Consider the following 11,185-nt stretch of genomic DNA (forward strand, 5'->3'; position numbering starts at 1 on the left):
CTTCAGCACCCATTTCTCACTCTTCTGGCAGAGCCACTTTGTCTTTGCTCCATGCAGAGAATTCTCCCTGCAGGGAACTTTGTAACCAGAAAATGTCTGCAGTGACAAGCCTGCCTTCTCAAAACAAAGTCTTATTTATTAGTCAACAGAAACACTGTGATAGTACTCAGAGAAAATGGTTAAAACAAAAGAAGGCCAACACACCTGAAACTTACCTAAATCTTGCAAGGGAACGGAAAATAAAGTTTAGGCTGAGTGGAACTTACCTATACACCTTTACTCCTGGCCATAGAAAGACAGACCTTGCACCATTCTCTCTGCTGCCCTCTGTCAGAGATGCACCTCCAGCCACGGCTGCCCAGAGTGCCTGCTCACCCCCCTCCTTCGTCTCTAGGAGGGAGTCTTTAATGGTTTTGTGTTACTTTGATCCCAATAACTTGGGCCTAGGGAAAATAAACCTGCTATCCTAGCTGGAACCAGGTGGGTGGACATGTCACAATTAATGGCTCCCCCGAGTGCTACCCTAAGGAACCCTGGTATTCTCTCTGAAGGCATCTTATCTCTGCCATTGTTTCATTTCCTGTTTGTTCTCCCCCCCCCCGCAGCCTCCTTTGATTTAAGTCCATGTACAATTAAGCAGATTAACAGTAAGTAAAATGATGCACATAATATTAAGTACAGAAGTCTCACACATTCTCCATACCATTAAAAAAAAATCAAGTGTCTGAAGTACAGGCCTGCAAGCTCCTGATGCTATATGATTCACTCACATCTGTTCATCATTTGTAGTTATAACAACTGATAAAATCCAGTTAGATTACTTGATTAGCTGTCCATGCACTGATTCTAGCATGAGAAACACCCAAAGTGCAAACTTGGAGATATTTGAATGTGTAGCTAAAGTCCTCTAGAAAAGCACTAGTACACTTCTGTGATGGAGAGTGTAAATTAGTTTCATGGCAAGTTTGGAGTGCACATACTAGGGCACTGTTTATCTGGTGGCTGTGGAATTGTTCATGGAATTCATTTCGTTACTGAACTGCTCCAGAATCCAAGTTTTCATTTAACATCAGTACATGCTCCTTGCCCTCATAATTGTAAAGATACTAAACATGAACCAAGTACAAAGCAATGCCATATTGTCTTCCCAATTCTGGAGACAGTCGGAAAGGTATGAACTGCCCAGCTCATCTTAACAGGTTAGCTCAAAGGGGCTGTGTCCCACCTCTCCCTCTCCTTCCCGTTCCCCATTCTCTGATGCTTCCCTTTTTTACTAACAAATTTCAGCTTACGAATGAATATATACAGTACATTATTCATTTTCATATGCAACTGATTATAAACCTCATTTTTACATTTTAAAACAAGCTGCCAAAGAACTTCTAGACTGCTGCACCAGAATGCCATAGATTCCAAAGGCTTTGCTGCAGAATTTAGGTCCAATTTGCAACAGAATACATGAAATGTAATCTGTTTTACTAGTTCAGTCTTAGCTTACTGCAAACCCTAATGGAAGGTCACCAGAGAGTACAAGTACTCAAAACTTTACTGCACCAGCCAGTCAAAGAGTAGGCCATGGTTGTCCAGCAAGTTTATATGCTGTATAACGACCTCCTTGTTAACTCAATTACTCAAAACATGCATGCGTGAAAATCATCCTACCAATACAGAAAGATTACTTAAAATATGCAAAGATTTTATTGCTGAACCCAGTAATAAATCTGATCAAGAACATGTCACAAGGGACGCAATATACACAGCAGTATTTCAGTAGTAATTAGTATATCATTTGAAAATGCATCTGCCAACATCAAGTTATGCATTATACTGTGGAAATAATGGTATTCCAATCTTTCTAATGAATACAAAATAAGAAATGTTAAGGCCAAAAAAAATCTCTTTTGCTGTAATTCCATTTACTTCAATGGAGCTCTGCTAGCAAAGAATGTGACCTTTAATTTGTTTAAGGTTTCTAAATAATTTTGGTGAAATGCATGTAAAATGCAAAGATGTTTTGAAATAATTTTGTGAAACTTTATGTGAATCACCATAAATCTACCACGTTTAAAAAAATCACGTCAGTCTACAATTTAAACAGGAATTGCTGTCTAGCAGTTAGAGCAGAAGACCGGGTATCAGCATTATTGGGTTCTACTCCTAGATATGTCCCCTAACCATAATCCAGTCCATTAGTTTTGAGTTAGTGGAGAGATTGTATTTTTTTCCTGTTTCAAAGAAATCTGTTCTTCACATGACACACCCTTGAAGATCTCAGACAGCTAACATCCAGCCACACTCTTCTATCGAATGCAGCATCAGTTAACACAGCAGATAGTGAATAAAAGCATTTTCATTTTTAAAAGCTGGTGTTCCTTAATGGAGGATGGTGCTCTTTATCCTTTAACTCATTTTTAAATATGTTTATGGGGCATCATTTATATGTAATACCTAAAACATAGGTACATTTAAGGAAATTGTAGGTCTGAGACCCTGCCTCCACCCTATTTTTAAATTGTTTTTCTCTTTTGGGTCCTTTGCCCCCACAGATTTGTCTCTATCTGTAATCTTTCAAGACTAATAATTGTCAACCTTCACATCTACTTCACTATGGCATATAACTTTTGTTTTCCTCTCCCTCCTCACATTACTCAATTTAATTCTCTTACTTTCCATGCCTACTAGCATATTTTTTACTTGCAGCTTCCTCCTGGGTTTTGCCTACTTATGGCAGCTCTTGTGCTTCTCCAAACCCGGGGCTGTATAGCACCAAATATACAGTGTTTATCTTCCCTAACACTGCAAATTGATGCTATGAGCATCAACAATATGAGCATCAAGATGATGCATGTCTCAACTGCTAGTTACTTCTGACAATCTCTAAGATATTAAATTTTAGATTAAAAGATGGTCTCTCCAAGACTATTTTAAAATCAAGTTTGACATTTATGTCCTTGATCCCAGTCATTTGGTAAGAAAAAGACCAAAGTGAAAGGAGATGTAAAAGGGGTCATGCTAGAGATATAAAAATAATAAATGGCAGAGAATGTAAATCAGATGTTTTTATTTCTATGCCAAAATACAACTGCAGTAAATTTAAAAACAGGCCAAAAAGATTTGTTTACATACTACATAATTAACTTGTCACAAGACACTATTCCATTGTGGCCTACTGCTTAGTAGGATTCAAAAAAGAAATAGTAATTTATAGAGTTAATTAAAACATTCACAGTTACATTTTTTTTTAATAAGAAGGTATAAACCCTCTTGTTTTTGATAGGGTAAGCCAGCCTCCACATAACAGGAGTTAGAAAGAAAGTTCTTTCTGGACTGATTATCATACAGTTATCCACTCTGAAATTCCTTGCACCTTCCTGAGGCATCTGGTTCTAGACACTGTCAGAGACAGCATACTGATCTAGATGGACTACAGCTCTGATCCCATGTGATTAATCCAATATTCCTGAACTATTAGTAGGAAGGGGGAAAAAGTAGTTACTCTTTCCCCCAGTTTGTCAGTCTCACTTCTGTGAATGTTTGTGTCAGTTATTATCTATTACTTTACTTTTTTTCAGCCTACTTAATGGAAATATTCTGCTCTTCTTCCAATAAACAGAATAGCAAGGCAGCACTCTGCTTAGTTTTTAAAGAAATAAAAGTGACAGTTAAAAGCCAGCACAGTGTTAGATGAAGACTAAATGAAAGCCATATTAAAGTGAAAACCAGATAGAATGAACAAACAAAAATGGTTTTAAAATTAAACTTCTACTGTGGCAAAACATGCATGTGCACTGCTTTTAAAGTACTACTTTTCCTATACTCAAGTGGAACCATTACCTTCTGCTTTACTTTAATAAGAAGTGAATATTAAGTGTAAGCAGAGTCAGGATGAGCTCTACCCTGACATCTGGTGGTGAATTGTGGCGAGTTGTAGAAAAGAACTTCAGGGGCTGATCTTGTTTGCATAGGCACACCCACCCCACCTAGCATAAGCCCACAGCAGCTCAAATGGTCACTTTGGCTACTGTGGGATCCCCAGTTTCTCTTTTATTGGGGCAGGCAGAATAAAGTGTTGTACCCTGATTATGTGAATAAAGGCCAGTGGAACTGTTTTATGACAGAGAAACTCGCTATCAACTAAGTAGCACTTGCTAGACAAGGGACATGGGTTCCAAACTCAGTGAACTGAGAGTAGCCAGGGACAGGTATTTGTACCTGATAGTACAGGTGCTTTTTGAGGGCCTGAATACCAATTGGACCACCTCCTCTCTCTACTGTGGAATATCAGAGCTAATTTAAATTCTATTAGGAGTCTAGTTACAGGCTGCTGAGCTGAATTTGCTTTGGGCCAACAGTACACCAGTACTGAGGTTCCCCTGCTACAAGCTGAAATCACTAAAGAGCTAAAATTAATAAAAGGTGAAATCACTGAGTGCTGTGGGGAGTGGGGGTGCTGAAGATATATTGTTGAGCAGCTGGTGGAGCAGAGCAGCTTGTGGGATGACTGGAGCAGCTCATGGGACAGCTGGTGGAGTGGAGCGGGTGGAGTAGCTCGCGGTGAAGGCTGCAGCAGAACCCCATGAAGAGACAAGGCAGTCGGCCTTGGACCATGTAAGGTGCCCCTTAACACTACTGCACCCTCTCCCAGGCTGGGAGGCAAAACTCTGCAGATAAACTTTTGAGCTGTGGGGCTGCACTGACCAGGGACACAGACTTTTGGGTTGTTGGGACTTCGTGTGATATTTTGGGGGGTTGCTGGACTTAAGACCCTGATGGGAAAAGGATACTGCCAAACTTACTTGGGGGTGGGCCTTTTGCTCATGGTTTGTGTTATGAATCCTGTTTGTGGTGTTTCCCCAACATCATGCCGCATTGTTTCCCTCCTTTAATAAAAGGATTTTGCTACACTCAGACTCCGTGCTTGCAAGAGAGGAAATATTGCCTTTTAGAGGCATGTATGTAATTGTTACAGGTCACTGGTAGGGGCTCGAGCCAGTTTTGCATTGTGTTATTGAGACAGAACCCCTAAATACTGAATCCAGCCCTTGTTGCTGCCAACTCAGACAGGCAGAAGGGTTACAGAAGTGATAGGGCAAAGTTGATAAACAATTGAAAGCTGAAGCCAGCCTAAGGAGAGGAGGAAAAAGTCTGGGAAAGAAGGAAAGTGCTTTTAAACACACACACTTAGGAACTATTCTTTGAAATCAGCTGAATATTTCTCCTTTATGACTGCAGCTGCTTATTTCCTCTCCCCACTCCCTCCAACCCTACATTATGAATATCTCCTGGCTGGTTTTATATGAAAGAGAGTGTGTATGCACAGGAACATCTGGGACCCCCCCACTTACAAATATTGTCAACATCTCCTTTAGTAGATATTGACCTACTCTGAAAGACAAAATAGTCTAACCAGTATTAAAGAAACCAGCACTGAGGCTTAAGACCTCACAAATTACCACTCTTGCTTTTTCTCAGCAAGCTAATCAATAAGATTGGGGGTGGGTGGGGGGAGTCTCCAGTGCCACTCAGTTGCCAGTATCCTAGATCCCTTCCAGTCAGGCTCCAGGCCAGGGCACAGCAGAAAGTCCACAGCAACAGCTTGTTGCTTTGATAAATTATATTCTCTTATTCACAGACAAAGGAAATATATCTATTCAATGCACATCCTTCTGGACCCCTCTATGGCATTTGATACCACTGATCAACTAATATCCTCCTGTCCCAAAAGATGCTGTAAACAGAAATGTCCTGAAATGGCTCTAGTCCTTCCTCTCACTGTGAGCCAAGAGCATTATTATGGGATAGCAGCCCATCTGCTTAGTGGAACAGGTCACCACAAATATGTCATCCTAGTTCTCTGCTCTGGATCATGAGTGAGTAAGGAGTTAAGTCTCTGTCTTGATATTTAAAGTCCTTTATGTGATTTACCCCAACTGCTGGAGAGATCACCCCTCTCTTCATGACCATGTTCTCTCTTGACAGTATATTCCACTGGAAATAGGAAATGGCATAACATAGGGTATAACTTTTTCTGGAGTTATACCAAAACCAAGAGACTCATGTCTGCAAGAAATATGAATGACCTCAGAAATATGAATGACCTCTACAGAACTCACCCCATTCAGAAACGCTCATCTCCATCTTACCTTTCCTGCAATAAGTCCATTATCTCACACACAAACACAATTCTGAAAAAAACCTAACCAAGATAGAACTATCTGCTAGAAAGGAAGAGAGAATTTTTTTTAATTCTTGGGAGATGCTCAGATTCAACTGACAGGCACTATAAGAACCTATATAAATAGAAAATATTAAAAGGATTCAGAAACTAAATGTAGCCCCTCCACTCCTATTTGTTTCTTCTGGTGTTAGATTTTATTAATGTTATGAAATTACAATTAGATGATTAGAAGTAGCTCTGACGCATGTAGCTGTACTGATTTTTGTGACTCATGACCAACTCTGATTAGTCAGATAGCAATAATTGCTAACATAATATAATTAGGATTGAATACTGTTCAAAGCAATTTGGGGGGACTGTATTCTGAAGATTTTTTTCCTGATAGCAACTGATCTGACATTTTTCACAAGTAAAACCCATCAACAAATGCTGTATACTAGTTCACCTTTTTAAATAATGTTGGAAAGATTAAGTCATTTTGTTGAAATATGTACCCTCAAAAGTTAGTGTTATAGAGCTACAGTCCCGGAACTCAAAAGTTTGTCAACCAAAGTAATCAGGAGCCCTGTCCCTATACATCTGGAGCCTGAGTAGGAAAGGTTTGGGATATCTGAATAGTGGGCTACTTTTGCTCACTGTCCTTACACTTGAATATGACTACGCTTTAGTAACTAGAAGGATATTCTTGGCGGAGGGCCCTCAGCTCCAGAAATCACTTCCCATGCATCTGACGAAGTGGATATTCACCCACGAAAGCTTATGCTCCAATACATAGTTAGTCTGTTAGTCTATAAGGTGCTACAGGACTCTGTCGCTTTTCCCCCCCGTTGAGCCATTTCAAAAGTGACTAGTGATTTCCAGTGCTCAAGCGGAGACATTTTAAGGGACCTTGATTTTCAGAACATTTTGTGAATTGGCCCTCTAAAAATAAGGCTCCTTAAAAAGACTTGCTGAGATGGGCACTCCCCAAAAAACCCCACAAAGCACCCAAACTTATTGATCATTTCTGAAAATTTAGGCCATGAGCTTTGGTCTGAAGGATGCTTATGGTGAACTGAATTTATTTTAGGATTGAGTTCACTTAGTCTGATGTGACCAGTAAGTGTTTTGTTTTTTGTATTTATCCTCCTAGCATTTTGGATGGCTTTTGTATGTAAGCTAATAAATTATTCCAAATATTATAATTTTGTATTAGCTAGGAGAAAATTCAGTTGTAGACTTATTAGTAAATATATCTTTAAAGATACCCAAATGCTATAGCGGTGTAAACTACTTCCGATTTCCCCCTTGCTCCTTTGTTCTTAATGGAAATCAAAACAGAGACAAATGCTTAGATAACACGATCATATGGTTTCCCCAGCCCCCAAGTAAATACTCTCCCCACTAAAAATCCAACCACAACTACCAGTAAAGAAGGAAACTCACTAATAAAGCTATTTGAAATGTATTCTACACCACAATAATGCTATGATATAACTCCAATGTGAATTCTGTGTTTGGCATCTCCAGTTTAAGGAGGTGCATAAAAAAGTGTTTATAGAACAATTTCTACAAATATCAATTTTCTATACTTGAAAACTAAAGCTAGAGAAACATTTTTGTACAATGCCACTTACAAAATTATAGAAAGCCATAGTTGTGAATCAACTGTTTATGAAGACTAAAGATATTGTTTTGATTACATCTCAAAAAAGTATACACACACACACACACAAACTTGCTCTGCCTAGTCTAGTATCTCTGTTTAGACAAGCCTTTTTGGTTACATCTCAAACTACATATTATACATAAATAAGATGCTGCTAAACAAACTACAATATCATCTTTGGGTGTTTAGACTAGGCAGAGTGAGTTTTGTGGGTTTGTGCACACAAAACTCACTCAGCCTAGTCTAAACAATTGCAATACAATGTTCTCGTGTGTCAAAACTTTTGACATTGGGTTTAATATTTTCTGAAAATGACTTGCAAGAGACTTGGACTTATGTACCAGCCAGCTTAACAACATTAACGTATGAGAAAAATAAGAATTTTAAGAAAATATTTATTATAAAGAAAGTTATTCTAGGAGTTCTAAGCGTATACAGTTAGTTGAAAGCTAGTACAGTGCAATGCTGAATGAAGACAAAAGATACAGGATAGTTCTGCCCTCTGCAGGGGGTATAGAGGTATTAATTAAACCTTCTGTATAAAAAAAACCAATACAGTACTTATGGAAGCATTCTATGAACACTTTAGAAACAAAGGTTTAGAAAAGTCTTCATGATATATTCTTTATGTAAACTATTAAACCATTACTAAGGCAATGATTCAGTGCATAGATGTTCAAAAGCTTTCAGAATATTTGGCAGCAGCAACTAAAAGCTTCTACTGAATAACTACTATGTAGGGATAACAGATGGATATTAATTTTTTTAAGTCAACTGCAGTTCAAAAATCAAATACTTATAATGTCTATCTTCATGGTGAGCTTGCATGCAAAAATATACCTTTTAGGGTCCCAGTCCTGTAACTGACTCCACATGACTGCCCCCTGAACCAAGACACAGGGAGGTACAGAACTGGGGGCCTAAGATAGCCCCCCTTAAGACTGGATATGAAAGTCTAGACAGTGTTTCTGAAATAGGGCCACATGCCTTTTCTTGCAGCCACAACCTTCTGGGCTATTATAAGGGGGCAGTGGAGGGGGGGAGGAAAGAAAATAGCAGCCCCTTCCCATTCCTGTTGCTCCTGGATGCACCGCCATGGTGTTGATTGCTGGGGTGCCAGCACAAGCTGGGCCCTGCCCCCCCCCCCCCCCGTGGAGACACCTGGGGCACAATGTCAGAGAACCAAGCAGCCAGTGAGTTCCCCACCTTCCTGGGGCGGTGGGGCTCAGGCTTCGGGCTTCAGCCCTGGAGTGGCAGGGCAGCAGTCTCTGGCCACAGGGCTTCAGGCTCCAGCTTCCTACTGCCTCCCCCTACACCTTCACTGCCCCTGGCCCCCGCTGCCTCCCCCAAACCCCACATTACTGGGAGGGGGAGGTTGTCCTCCCGCTGTGCCAGATACCGATTTCTGAACTGCAGGGCTCTCCCGGGAACCGTAACAAGGAAAGGAGCAGAACGTGGAGCCACCGGGTAGCCACATGCTGGCAGCTCCTACAGCGCTACTGCTGTACTCCCCCCCCAGCCCCGCCCTCAGCCCTGTCCTCTGTGGGGCTGCTGTACAGACACCAGTCAGGAGGGCTCAGCTGTGTGGAAGGGCTAGGGGCAGTACAGCAACCCTGCTGGAGGAGCTGCACGTTCTGCTCCTTTCGCCGCAGCGGTCTACCTGGAAATGGAGCAGTGAAAGGAGCAGAACATTGGCCCACCCCTGGCTTGGCTGTACCACCCCCAGCTCTGCTCCCAGGCGCAGCTGCTGTATAGACCTCAGGCAGGACTCCGAAGACACAGCTGCGTGGAAGGGCTAGAGGCAGGACTGGGGTAGCCCCACATTCTTCTGCTCCTTTCCCTGCTGCGGTTCCAGAGAGCCCCTCCAGCACGGCTGTAATGCCCTCAGCCTGGTCCCCTGCCCTTCCATGCAGCTGCATCTCCTGAGTCCTCCTGCCTGTGGTCTGCACAGCAGAAGTCATCCTCCGGCGCCAGAGCCCCCTGCCAGCTAACGTGGGATGAATGTGGATCATGGGGAGGGGACGGGGAGAGCACAGGGGCCCCGGGGTGGGGAAGAGTCACATCGGGAGATCACATACACCCCCTTTGTGTCCCTCCCATGAGTGTAGCGCACAAGCAAGAAATGATTTCTACTTGAACCACTGATAGCACTAGGAGAAGTTTTTAAACTTTTTTCCTTTGCAGATCCCCCCAGTTTTGACTTGAGAGGCAGACCCCTTTGGAAATCTTAGACATACAGGCGAGTCTCATCTTATGCGCAGTTAACATGCGCTAATTCAGCTTTGCTCAGTGGGCAAAAAAAAAATACCCAAAGAGAAAAACAACAAAAAAACCTACTGTACCTGTAGTGCAGGAGATTCCGCCCACCACTACGCTCAATGCAATATTGACTATATGTAATTTGTGCTTTACACACTTAAAGCGGAACGTAACCCCAGTGTAAGATGAGACTCGCCTGTAGCCTGCAACCCCCCAGGGGTCTGCCGACCACAGGTCAAAAACCACCGCATTAGAAGGCACAACAGCTCCCCCACTGGGAGTGAAACCCCCTCCCCCATCATGCACCAGCCAAATATTTGCGAAGTTTCCTCCAACAAAATTCATGCCAGAATCGCCTGCAAAGGTACTGGCGGGCCCAAACGGGAACATCTCAGGATTGCACACGCCTTGCCACGGCCTCGGGGCTCCGGGTGCTGCCAGGACGCGCCAGGCTCCCCCAGCTCAGCCCAAAGCCTAGACCTGCCCGTGGGCTCTCCCGCCGCCCGCGCTACAAGCCCCACCCGGGTGACTCTTCTGAGCGCTGGGGGCGGTGCCCGCTCCCCAGCAGCGCCCCGGGCTGGCGGGCACCGACAATCCCCGCCGCGTTACTGGCAGCGGAGCCGCTCTCAGCCCCACCCCACGGGCTGCCCCGCCACAGGTGCCTCTGCCCCGCCTGCCGCCCGCACTCACCCCGCTCCTCCCTCGGGCGGCGCAGGAAGCACGTGGCGGGCAGCCCCGGCTCTGGCGCCTCCTGAGGCGCCTGCTGCTGCCGCCGCGCGGCAGCTTTGGCCTCAGGCTCGTTCCCGGGGAGCGGAGCGGAGCGATCCTGCGGGCGGGACAGGGCTGCAGGTGGCAGGACGGGTCAGTGTGAAAAACCCAACCGGCTTAACCAAACCTCTGACGTGTCACTTCCTTCGGGGAGAGCCCCGCCGACCGGGTGCTGCAGCGCATCAGCCCTTGGGGGGCAGGAAGGCCCTACGCTAAGGCACAGCCCATGTAAACTCGTTCTCAGGGAACTACTGCGGGCAGGGCACTCTAATTGGGCCATAGTAATCTTCCAGGGGAAGTGACTGAAGCTCCCTCCTCCAGCTGTTAAGGAG

The 11,185-nt window shown here is 43.6% G+C and overlaps 1 long non-coding RNA gene across 1 annotated transcript in view; it reads right to left on the reverse strand.

Moving 5' to 3' along the window:
- LOC115647143 overlaps window positions 1–10,848 on the reverse strand; it is a 35,194-nt gene extending 24,346 nt beyond the window's left edge. The window contains exon 1 of the long non-coding RNA XR_003999222.1: window positions 10,776–10,848. This is a non-coding gene — a long non-coding RNA (uncharacterized LOC115647143). The remainder of the gene's footprint in view (window positions 1–10,775) is intronic.
- Window positions 10,849–11,185: the final 337 nt, after the last annotated feature.

The sequence above is a fragment of the Gopherus evgoodei genome, chromosome 1 (assembly GCF_007399415.2).
Source record: "Gopherus evgoodei ecotype Sinaloan lineage chromosome 1, rGopEvg1_v1.p, whole genome shotgun sequence".
Taxonomy (NCBI): domain Eukaryota; kingdom Metazoa; phylum Chordata; order Testudines; family Testudinidae; genus Gopherus; species Gopherus evgoodei.